Genomic DNA, 11,076 nt, shown 5'->3' on the forward strand with positions numbered 1-11,076 from the left:
GTACGTCCCCTGTAATGGAGGTTGTAGAACTGGGACCCTCCCAAACAGCAAAACCCTAGCTTTCACTCACTCTTTGGTGATGCAGCAGTTTTGCTCTGCTGTGCAGGGAGAAGTACCCTCAGCCAAAAATGGATGTGCTGCTCACTTTCAGCCTCTTTTCTTCCTCCCCAGTGGAGAAGACAGGCTAACCAGACAGGGCTACACACCCTGAGGAAGCGGGTGGGGAAAGAACTAAAGAAGGTGTAAAGTTGGCCTATGTTATAGAGAAGTGGGTCAGGCTATCACAGAGATACAGCTGCTACAGTGTTACTTTGTTGTGGGTTTTTTTTCCCCTATAAGAATGGTTTAATGCAGGAACAGATTGCCAAGAAAGGTTACGGACTCCCCATCCTTGTACGCATTCAAGACTCAACTTGACACAGCCCTGGGCAACATGGTCTAATCAGACCAGCCTTGATCAGGGCTGGACTAGATAATGTCTGGAGGTTCCCTCCAACTTAAACTGTTGTATAATATCTAACCATTTTCATATTGCATAAATTTAAAACAGTATCACCACACTGTTGGTACATCATCCACCCAGCAAATCTAGTCTCCTATCATATATTTAGTCACTTGCCTTGTTTTTTTTTAAACCAGTGTTTTCATCATACTCAAGTCTCTTCCCTTACCTCAGCTTTAGTCACTCTCCCCCCCTCCTTTTCTAACTGGCTTATATCCTGCTTTCTCCCCAGCTTCCAGCAAATTTGTCTTCATCCTTCCTCCAATCCAAGTCTCACCAGCTTCTTTCCCTAATGCACCTCATTGCTTTTATTTCTGTGCATTTGCATCACTAAGCTTTTTCTTTAAACCTCCTGTCTGCTCGGAATTTTGTCAGCAAGAACCTGGGAGAGAAAGATTTCCTTTATCCACTACAAATATTGCACCTCATTAGTTAAAAAGCAGCTGAAAGCATCCATTTTTAGGAAAATATATGAACCCTGGGGTGGGGCCTGCATGGCTGCTCAACAGGATCGATGCATGTATATTCTGCTTAATCTCAAGAGGTGTCCTACAGAAAAGACACAAGCGCAGGCTTAGTCATGATGTACTCACTGAAGTGAAAACTTGAGACTTGATACTGTGAACTCTTGCAAATCTTCACAGATCATATGCAAGTTGCAATTTTCAAAGGTACGTTAATGATATTTGGGAAGACTTTCATGAGGATAATAATGCATATTGCATTCCTGAAATGATTAGTCACTGAAATACTCCTATGGTATTCATGCAGAGAAAATCTTACCATTCTTTAAGATGGTTGAAATACTTCCCACAAAAAAATCAGCTTAAGACAGAAAATTACTAGACTGAAAAATCTCTGAACTGAAAACAGTGTCTGATGGAAGGAAGCAACAGCCAGTCCAAGAAGTGATGCTGAAACAACTCTCAAACTGTTCATTACGGAGAAAAAGCAGTTAGTGATGCACAGTGCTGACTTGCTTTTTGACAAAAGTTGCACCAGCAATGTAACCCCCCAGTATAATGCTGATAGATAAAATATGCCATCCAGCAGGATACATAGGTGCAATTTTTTATTAAAAAAACTCCAAACTACACCCCCTCCCCAAATTCTCTGAACAGCAAAAGCTGTGACCTCAAGTATGCTTTAAATTCTCAACACTCAGAAACCAGAGGGATGCAAGGGGGTAGGGGAGAGGTTGGTTAAAAATAAATGCTTTTTCATGAAGACTTCATCAAGTTGCCTATCTAGAGAGCACCTCCTGTATTCTTCCCTCCACTAATACTCAAATAGAATCTTTTGGGTGCTGTCACTTGTTCTGGAGAAAAGATGCAATGTTAGAGGAGAAGTTTTTATGTAAACTCAATCTAGCAACTGGAAACAGGAGTTTGCTGAAAACTAGGAATCGAACAACTAAGAAACAGCAGGTGGGATTTAGGCAGCTGAAAAACAAAGCAAGAGCTGGTAGAGGGCATGCTACCATGGAGCAGAAAGCAGGTTTGGGGCACTTGGGAACTCCGGCAGCTGAGAGGACAGCATGAAGAGAGACTCCATGTAGTGGAGAATGTGGGAAATAGCAGCTAGAAAATAGCAGGAATTTGCCTTTTAAAGAATGACTATACCACTGTATTGCTTGACAAAGGAAAAACCCTGCAGTGACAGTAGCAGAAACTCCTTAGATTAAAAAAAAAAAAAAAAAAAAGGTGATGCTTAGAGGATGATTAACGGGAAATGGAATAAAGTTTGCAACAGCAGTCATGGAAGAAAACTTACAGTTATAAAATGCAATCTAGAATGTGCTGGAAGAAAGAACCGGGAAGGAAAGACAGGAAAAAAGCTACTCCATTCATTCAGCAACCTTGTGATTGTTCATCCTCCTTGCACAGACAGCACTGAGAAGTTTGAAATAGTATCCATTTATTTAATTTGAAAAGAAACATCACTTATTTTTAACACACTTGAAAATAATGTACAAAACCATTGTAATTTTACAAAATTTATAAAAACAACAAATAAAAAACAATCCAGAAAAGTAATATGACAAATGACACATAACCCCACAGTACTGAAACCTTCATTAAGGAATTTTTGGAAACTACATTCCCATGTTTGACAAAGCTGGATTCCAAAATCAGTTCAAGTATGTCAGCACAGTAACATAATTAAGGTTTTTCTGAATTAAATACTGGCTGCATTAGGGTCCTTAACAACTGATATGACTGCAAATATCAGTATTTCCCCCAAAACAGTCTGATTAACAAACATTTGTGATCAAAATTATTACCTACAATTAACGTTCTGGTTAAACACACTTCAACGGATAATACACATTACCACCTTCTGGGTCTCAGTGCAAAAAAATGACTGACACAGACTGAAAAACTGACTAGTCCAAAGTTTTTTAGAGGAACCAAGTGTATAGGTTACTAATTTCATAAAGTCATTCGACAGTTGTAAGCTCAGAAATAAAAACATAGCAGAACTAAGGCTCTCTAAAATCTTAACATACAAGTACATATGGAAACAAAAGTAAGATTTTCCAGTATTACACTAGAAATCTGTAGCAGGGTCAGAAATGAAATCTAGATCATGTGGATGCTTTGATCAAATGCTTCAATAGATGAGACATGGATTTCTTTCTTCATCAACAGCCCTTACCTTTTTCAGTATTTTACCATTGCATTGAAACATTGATTTCATGCTATAATCAGTAAGATTGACTTTTAGTGAGTAAACATAACAAACTACTAAATGTTAGGAATTTCTAAATTTCTACGTGCTTCCCCCTATAATCTTCTTTTACTGTATTTTTTCCAATCTCTGGTAAAGGCAAGCAAAACATAATTAAACAGCAATTTCCACCACATTAATCACTCACTGTATAAAATGGAACAAAGGCTGAAATACAGAAACAAAAACCTCTACTAAAGAATCTGGTAGCAACAGTTGGATTCAGATAGAGGAGTAAGATACGCAATTTAGCAGACAATTACACAACTATTTTCTAGATAGAAAAGAAGTGTTGCAAATTACGAACCACGGGCTCTAACCCTGGCCCTGGAGAATAACCTAATCAAGACTGACAGCACTGTCAACTGCATAAGCATGATGTACACACTCTGAGTGGCAGCACAACTAACTTGCAGAGAACTCATGTTGCCTAAAGCAGAGGTTTGCAGTCAAACTCAAGGTTCCTTTTTACTCTTTTTGCAGTATTTCAACCTTTCTGTTCCACCAGAGATACATCCTGATTATAATGCAGTTCAAGACTAATTCACTGCCACAGCCTTTGATATCTCCTCAGAAATAATATATAAATGCAAAAAAAATTTATCACTGCCATAACCAGGCAGAACTCTCATGACTTCAGTGTGAGCGGTGAGAACCACATTTAGCCTCACATAATTACTTTATGTTCCAGCAGCCTTTTTCCCCTGAATTCATCACCACAGATTCAGTTTACATTGTGAATCCCATCTACAGCATGTTTAAAGTATTGTCAGAGATCAATGCTTGCATTTTATATAAAAAAAAAATTAACCAGTGCAAGTAAAGAATGTTTACAAATCCTTACTCTAACTAATATTATAAGATTATGCATATGTGTGTAATTTCACACTGTGGGAGTGCTAAGGATGCTATGATTTTCAAATGTATGCCAGTTAAAAAAATGCAGGCAGATCAGAAAGCCACCTGCCAAGAAGTCCTACATATGTGGAGAAGAATCAGCTTGATCCCAAATATGACTGCTAACTTCACAAGTTTCTTGAACATATTAGAGAAGAAATTACTCATTAATCAATGGAGGCGAGAGGAGCTCCATCAGTATATTAACTGTCAGCAGTGCTGACAGAAAGCTAATTAAACTCATGCTGCAGCTCTGGGACAAGCACCTCACCAGCAAATGCTGAGTTCAATGATCATATCTGCCTTGGGTGGCACTATTACAACAGCACTGCTTCTAAGTAACTATCCCAATGACCAGCAGAGCTTCCTAAGCCAGAGATTTGAAACAGAGAGTCTTCCAAGAGATCCGATTTCAAAAATCCTGCACAAATGGTAACAAGCAATTGAGATCCATACAGCACCATTTGCAGAGGTACAGAGACCAGGATTCTGAAAGTTTTATTAAAGTACATAAAAGTATAGTAATGCACCTGGTCAATGATCAATGAACTACTGAGTCGGTTGTTAGTACACTGCTGTCTAGATTTAGCATGAGAAAGGGCCATATATACTGTACCAAACAATCAAATTCAGATGTAACTGAAAACACCTATACATAATTCAGAATACTTGTGAGTGTGCATGGAATGGCGTGCAGGCATACTGCGACAGGAACGATGTAAAGCCACTTACCAAAACAAGCCAGCAAGTTTCTCTGAACTCAGGTGGTCATCCTTGCTTAAAGACACATTTCTTCTTTCCTGGCCAAACTTGTATTATCAATGCTCATGCATACCTTCTTTTCTATAAAACCCCACCATTTCTCTATTGCAGATTGAATGGTAAGAAATTATTTTTGGTTTAATAGTCAAAAAAGTAAGGATAAATAATTATAAGGTGCATGCTGAGAAACTGAATGTTGGGCCTGAGATCAGAAAAAAGGTGAATGTATGGTAGGTTGTCTGATTTTCTGTTTTATACTCGAAAAACTTAGAACATGATTAACAAAGCTGAAAAAAACCCCAAACCTTTAAATAATTTTTCAGCACACATGTTAGCGAGATAAAGCACTAGATTTCATTCTAAGTGGATTTTCCCCCTGGAAGTTACAAAGTGAGAAAGAGACTTAAAGCTTAACAGACTTAACCAATGAAAACTACTGGCTTTTGGGGTTTGTTTTCTTTACCATCAAGTATGTATACGCAAAATACTGGCTATATAAAGAAGGCACCCAGATGATGCATGTCAGAATTGTATTCAAATTACTCCTAGAAATGAGCAGTAAAGTCTATCTGTAGAAAAAAAAAAGTTACAGTTAACTTCTGAAGCACTTCAAGAGGCTAATTAATCCTTAAATCATAAGCCCTCCCGTAATATCAATGATTGTTTTAAACAAAACAAGGAACATTTGCCCTTAAGGGTTAAAAATCTGAAAGAAATTGAGACGAACTATTTCTAGTAATGTTGTACTTTTGTGTCAAACAGACTTCTAACTCTCTTAATTGTCAAGCAATCACAAAAGTGTCTAATTTACATCACCAAAACAATTAATCCAGGCTGTGCCCTTTCAAATCCTGCAAATCCACTGAGACTGCCAACAAAACAGGGAATTTTGAGTGGGTTGTTTTGTGTGGTTATGAGTTAATTAGTAATCTGATAACTACATTACAGATGTATCAGTATTAGCCATGACAGTTAACAGCAGTGTTTTAGTCTATGCTTGTATTTCAGGAACTAAATGTGCAGCCTACTGAATTGCCAACCTTTACCCTGAATTGAAAATAAAACCAACAAAAAAACCCCTAAACAGATTACAAATGTAAATTGAAAAACAGTACATCTAAATATATTCTAAGAAACCCTGTGTAATACCATATCAGCTGAGCATGAATATGTATGCAATGCATGCTTGCAGCCCAGAAAGTCAAATGTATCCTGGGCTGCAGCAAGTGTGACCAGCAAGTTGAGGTGATTCTGCCCCTCTGTTCCACTCTTGTGAGACCCCACCTGGAGTAGTGCATCCAGCTCTGGGGGCCCCAGTACAAGAAGGACACAGAGCTGTTGAAGTGAGTCCAGAGGAGGGCCACAGAGATGACCAGAGGGCTGGAGCACCTCTCCTGTGAAGACAGGCTGAGAGAGTTGGGGTTGTTCAGCCTGGAGAAGAGAAGGCTCATGGGAGACCTTACAGCAGCCTTCCAGTACCTAACGGAGGCCTAAAAGGAAGCTGGAGAGGGACTGTTTACAAGGGCATGTAGTGATAGGACAAGGGGTAACGGCCTTAAGCTGAAGGAGGGTCGATTTAGATTAGATATTAAGAAGAAAGTCTTCTCTATGAGGGTGGTGAGGCACTGGAACAGGTTGCCCAGAGAAGCTGTGGATGGCCCTTCCCTGGAACTGTTCAAGGCCAGGTTGGATGGGGCTTTGGGCAACCCGGTCTAGTGGAGGGTGTCCCTGCCCATGCCAGGGGGGTTGGAACTAGATGATCTTTGAGGTCCCTTCCAACCCAAACAGTTCGATGACTCTAATATACTTAAGATACAGGCAACACCAAGTAACTTACAAATACAGACCCATCTTCCAATTCTAGATGTCTGTCATCAGAAATGAAGTCAAAGAGCATTAAGCAGATTATACATTTCTTGAGGGAAAAACTGTGTTGAGGAAAACATTCAGCAGACAATAAAATAAAGACTGAGGGAAGCACTAAGTAGTTGTAACTTTGAATATCGCAGAACATGCTGGAACTGTAAATTCCCTTCAAATCTGAGTACTTCATTTATTTAACAAGTGCTATCTTGGTGGAGTAAAGTACAATCCCACTATACAATTAAAAGCAGCATAACCCAGAAAATTTTAGCAGACTAAGTTACTGGAAGCATTCACTAATGTAGTCCAATTCCATTTTTTAGTAACCAATCAACAATTCCTGGTGTGCAGAGCACAGAGAGGACCAAAACCATATTCCCTTTAGTAAATCCAACTAAGAGCAGATCAAATTACAGACTTAAGGTACACACAGAACCCCATAATCTCCATTGTGCCATGATGGCTCATAAGGCTTCCTTCCCCTCCTCCCCCAGAAATGTGGTGTCCACGGACAGGCACCTCCCTCAGATTCCTCACTGCATTCTCAGAACGATACCTACGCACACCTCTATTTACAGGAACTTGCATTTCAGAGCCGCATTCTCAAAGTCCAGAAGAGCATCCATCTGTGAGGATCACAATCCATCTTAGGAATTCATAAACTAAGCAAAAACCTTCCTTCAATCTTTTGAGATCTGTTGTGGCACAAGGCACAGGAATAGGCTACCCAATTCATGTTTTCTTTGCCAGGTTGTCTGGTTTTTGGCTGGGATAGTTAATTTTCACAAGAAGCTGGGAGGGTACACAGCCAGGATAGCTGACCCAAACTAGCAAAAGGGGTATTCCATACCATATGACATCATGCTCAGTATATAAAGGGGGCTGGAAGGGGAGGAGGGATTGCTGCTCTGGGACAGGCTGGGCATCAGGTGCAGGGGGTGAGCAAATTGCATTGTGTATCACCCACTTTGTTATTTTCTTCTTCCTTTGCTGTCCTAATCCCAACCCACAAGTTTTACCTTTTTCTTCCAATTCTCCTCCCCATCCCACCTGAAGGAGCAGGGGGAGGAAGGGGTGAGTGAGCAGCCGCGTGGTGCTCAGCTGCCAGCTGGGGCTAAACCACACACAGGTGCACCAGTCTCCTTCCAGCACAGAAGAAAAAAAAAAAATCACACTGCCCACCTATTAATGCAGAAAGCATGCTGTTGCACTGTAGAAATGTGCAGAAGATGTGACAATACAGGAAAAAAGCCAGTGGCAAGGAAAGGTAAAGGTTGGCCTGGGATGCTACGGTATGTACATACAGGTGTCAGAGGCAGGAGGAGTTACAAAAGATAGCATGGGAAGCAAAGTCATGGGGATGATCAAGGAAAAAGGTACAAGTCAAAAAGCAGACAGGAAGAGAGAAGCAAAGGAATTTGATTACAAAAGCACTGAGACAAGTTACATCTCCTCGTATTTGCATTCTGTCCGTTATAACACTTGAAACTGGAAGTATCGCCTTGATTATCAGGAATGTGCTATTCGCTTTGTGTGGAAACTCATCCAAATTTGGCTGAGCCCTATGCTTTGGAAAACAAATAATTTTACACATGCCAACTAAAGACTCCTCAGAATTTAATAACAGTGATTCTCAAAGACTCCACCTATGCTGAGCATGTTTTAACCCAAAATTCTTAAGGCCAAGACTTACATGCAACAGCAAGGAGAAAAATCAACATCCAGCACTCTAAATGAAGCCCATTTACACTCCAAGACAAGCAACACAGTTCAAAACTGTTGCCTTTTTAGCTTTAAAACAAACCCCATACATTTCATTAAGGCCACTACACAAGTCTGCAAGAACACACACACACTGTTTTAGTAAGGAATGCCCAGAAAAGATGGTGTCCAGGGAGAGACCATTACCACCTCCAAACTTAAGCTGAAGAACCCTCAATATAATCCCTCTGCACATCCCACAGAACTGGAGGTGAGAAGGCAGCCTGCAGCTTACACCCTGTTCACTCTCAAACTCCTACCAATTCCCTTCTCCTGGATAGTACAGGACAGCAAAATGTGGGCCAGCAGCAGTCTGCTGAGCCAAAGCACTACATAATTTGAGATATTCTAGAGATAAAAACAAATTTAGAGCCTAATTTCGGCACCCATTACCAGGGAATACTAATCACTTTATTATCGCTGCACCCGTCTCCTCTGAGAAAAGGGATTACCAGCTCATGACAGAAGTATTTTGATGTTTATGGATCAAATGCTACACAGGTACAAAGACAGAGTGAAGCGGATGTGATTTTTCTAGCTAAAGAAACTTTTACACTTGCTTAAGCATTTGCTTTATTTGAGCCTTTAATATAAGGCAAAACACCTCTACCTCAGATAGGATACAAGAAATTAAACATTATTTCATTACAATGATGAGATTAGTTTATGTAAATTATGCAATTTGAAATACATTTCTCAAAACTGTTTAAAATATTTTTACATCTCATTTAAGCTGCAATCTATTACCAAAACAATCGTGTATTATTTGACTATGTATTCCTGAGTTTCATTTTCTGCAGTGATTCAGATGAACAGCTTCTGACATACACACAGCTTGAAAGTTCAACACTTTAATGCATGAAATACAAAAAGAAACAAGCCATGAAAACAAGGTTATGTTGTACTCTGCCATTCTAAAGCTGTTTGGCAAGTACACTTACACAAGAAGCTAAGATATACTACACACATACTACTTCTCTTAAAAAGCATGTAGTTAAAGACAAACTTTTTTTTCAGGTACCATCACCCTGAAGTTACAACAGAAATATGTGGTATATAGTCCTCTTCAGGCGTAACAGATTTACAACACCTGAAGCAGACTCTTGAGAAAACTGACGAGAAAATGTTTTCTTTGAGACTGTAAGGCTGATGTTTCTGTATCACTGAAAACAGGAATAACATTCCTTAAAAATAATGGTATCGCTCAGCACATAACGTCAAATGTAATTCTTTGGTGGTTCAAAACAAACCATTTCCAGATTTTATACATAACTGGAGCTGCTCAACTGTAGGCTTGTTTTAACAGAAAATTTAACTTGTGTGAAAGTCATGCCATTTTTTCTTGATGAACAAGCGCCACAAATAAGACCTTATCAGAAAATAAAATCTTTGTGTTATTGCAGGTAGTTTTTCTAGAGGAGTAGCTTCTTGTTATCCTGTTCTATTAAAAGTTCTAGACAAGAAAAGCTGAAGGAAACGACAAGAGAGAACAGGCTGTAAAACGCTTAAAATTATTTTGCATGGTATTTTGGCAAGTTGAAAGAGATGAAATAAATAGATGATTTCACAAGCTCCTTCTCCTGCGTTAGCACGGCAACAGCCGTGCTCACGGCACTGCCATACAGCAACGGTAAAAATAAGCAACTTCGTGCAAGAATAGCGAATTATTCCTTCCCAAACGCGCGCCTATCCAGCTGCACGTTAGGTCGAGAGAGCTCTGAAGGCAATTGTTTTCATGCGGCTCTGCAAGTTTGCCCTCCGTCAAAACGGAAATATCACATTAAGAGAAAAAAAATAGAATGTAAAAATAAATTAACCCCCAGATTTATGCACGGCGAGCGCTAGCAGCGAGCTCCGGGCGCCCCGGGGCGGGAGCGGGGCACGGAGCGCGCCAGGATCCCCCCGCCCCTCCGCGGAGAGCGCGCCCGCCGCCGGCAGCCCCCGCCCGTGACGCAGCGGCTAACCGGCGCCCCCACGCCCGGACCGCGAGGGGGCGGGCGGCGGGGGGCCGGCCGGGGCGGGGGCGGCGGAGGCCGCGGCCGGTGCCCGGCCCGGCGCGCCCCGCGGCGCGAGATGCCGGCGGGCAGGCACGGGCAGGCCCGGCGGGAGGGGGAGGGGCCGGGCCGCGCGGAGCGGGCGGGCGGCGGAGCCGCGGCTTTATTCCTGTCGGTCGGTGCCGGCGCTGCCCGGCTGCCCCCGCTCGCTGCCCCTCGCCGCCTCCCTGCGCGCAGAGCGGAGGGCGAGGCCCGGTTCGGCGGCCCGGCGCGGCGGCCCCAGCCGGAGATGGCGGTGGTTAGAATAAGGCACACTGGGTAAAAACACATTTATATACTAACCTCGCCGAGAAATTTTCCAACAATTCCTCCGTCCGACCACCATGCACCAGGACAGGAAACGGCCGCCTCAGCGCCCGCCCGCCTCAGCACCGCCCCGAGCCGCGCGGGCGGGCCTCGCGCCCCGCGATACCTCCGCTCCCATTGGGTGCGCCTCGCCGTGCGTCACCGCCTCCACTCGCCATTGGCCGCCTCCAGGCTCGGCGCCAATGCCCATTGGCTAGACGC

General features: G+C 42.0%; 1 protein-coding gene across 9 annotated transcripts in view; it reads right to left on the minus strand.

The window, feature by feature from the left end:
- Nucleotides 1–10,980, minus strand: part of ZNF143 (zinc finger protein 143) — a 48,712-nt gene extending 37,732 nt beyond the window's left edge. For 6 of the 9 annotated variants that reach the window (XR_008577463.1, XR_008577464.1, XR_008577461.1 and 3 more), the window contains exon 1: nt 10,852–10,980. The gene's annotated coding sequence lies outside the window, so the exon portion shown is untranslated. The remainder of the gene's footprint in view (nt 1–10,851) is intronic. The other 3 variants (XM_054828537.1, XM_054828536.1, XM_054828534.1) reach the window with 1 other exon arrangement.
- Nucleotides 10,981–11,076: the final 96 nt, after the last annotated feature.

Source organism: Grus americana, chromosome 5 (genome assembly GCF_028858705.1).
Source record: "Grus americana isolate bGruAme1 chromosome 5, bGruAme1.mat, whole genome shotgun sequence".
NCBI lineage: Eukaryota > Metazoa > Chordata > Aves > Gruiformes > Gruidae > Grus > Grus americana.